At 36.0% G+C, this 1,682-nt stretch overlaps 1 non-coding gene across 1 annotated transcript; it reads right to left on the bottom strand.

The window, feature by feature from the left end:
* Positions 1–648: 648 nt before the first annotated feature.
* Positions 649–752, bottom strand: LOC134658265 (U6 spliceosomal RNA). Its single transcript, XR_010097688.1, has one exon. It is a non-coding gene; the product is annotated as a U6 spliceosomal RNA (small nuclear RNA).
* Positions 753–1,682: the final 930 nt, after the last annotated feature.

Here is a 1,682-nt window from a genome sequence, read left to right as displayed (position 1 = left end):
CATAATATATTGGTTTCATCACAAATAACTTGACGTTAGTTTGTGAACGAATAAAAGATTCTCTTAGGCGCACCTTAGCAGGTGGAACCATAACAAACGTAAGTTTAAGAATAAGTATCATTCAAATCAAATACCCTGAGTTTATGGGTAATATTCCCTAAGTTGCGGGTTCCTTGCTCGACAAGGTGAAAGGCTTTACGCAGGCTTTAACAGGCACTTTTAGAAAGTGTCATTCACGGTGACGTGCAGATTTGCCAAAACTAAACTTTAACTCTACAGTTAACTAATATAATTTGACAATATGAACCAAACCATGCGTCTTCGTCAATGAATCAATCTAAAGATTCCCGTATCGTTAATGCCCTTCCATGTCACAGGCTTCCGATTTTATTTGAAACGTTTAATTTAAGTGTACTATTTATGTAGGTAGGTAAGTAGGTTTAAGAATTGACCCTCTTGTATGTAGTTACGTATAGAATTAATAATCAAGTTATTCAAATTCAAAATAACACAAGCACATATAGCACCTACATGCAAGAGTTCTTTTCCTTAACCTTTAAAGCTGTAAGTACCTGCTAAGTTATATATTTAAGTAGGTACCTACCTACATAAATCAAAGATCTAGTTGGAGAGATATAAGTTGATAGATACAGAGTGAAATACTTCACGAATTCGCATGTCATTCTTGCGCAGAGCCATGCTAATCTCTCTCTATGTCTAGTCAGATTTAAGTTTATGTACTGCCGAAGTACTCACTTTCCACAAAAATAAATGCAATGTTTGCGATGTAGGTTTGTTCGTTACCTTGTGTCCCTTAGAGCGGAAATATCGTCGACTCCTATTCGGGTACACGTTATTTATCAGCAAGTTTATTACCAAAAAATTAATTTTGCAATATTATATTAACCCGGAACGGGATAAAAAGATAAATTGCTGATAGATACTTGGACAGATAAAAACCCTACACGTCTATAAGCTTCTACCTTAATACGTAGGTTCTACGTAACACGTATTAACTATCCGATCCATTCGTATTCGAAAACACAAATCACTTGAAAGGGTATACCTCCACACATCACCATTTAAGTATTATATAATTTCAACCGTTATTATACACACACAAAGATTTAAACTAACAAGACTCGGAAGAGACTTAATAAAATTAAATTATAATGGTGACACGTGCACGCTTTACCAGCTCGATGTGTTTTCTACCATGTGATTTTAGTATTTTCATTGGCATAGCCACGGTGCGCGCAGGCAGCCTTTGAAAACACTTGCACATCACTATTCCGGATCATTTTTATTTGCTAGATAGTTTAACGGACAACTAAATTTAAATATTTATTTCGAACGGCAAAAGCCGTTAGAAACTGTTTTTCAATATAGTCAGCTAAACTGGGGTACAAATTCAAAAACTCACCAGCAGTTTAGCTTCACGACCTTCCAGATGGAAAAACAGCAAGCCAATGAGGTAATTTGCGTTTATTTCTAACTGTCAAAATTGTCAAACGCAACCATGAAGTTATATTTTTTAAACTGGAGCGAGTTGTCACTTTTTTTGCCATACTAATTTGAACCTTATCACTGAGACAGAAAGTTGTTCGTACCAGACTAGAGAAAACGGTCCACTTGAGATAGAAAAACCCGAGCCCTGTGTCTCACTCGCACATGTTGCCAAT

Source organism: Cydia amplana, chromosome 21 (assembly GCF_948474715.1).
Source record: "Cydia amplana chromosome 21, ilCydAmpl1.1, whole genome shotgun sequence".
Taxonomy (NCBI): Eukaryota; Metazoa; Arthropoda; class Insecta; order Lepidoptera; family Tortricidae; genus Cydia; species Cydia amplana.
This window is presented reverse-complemented; position numbering and strand designations above follow the sequence as displayed.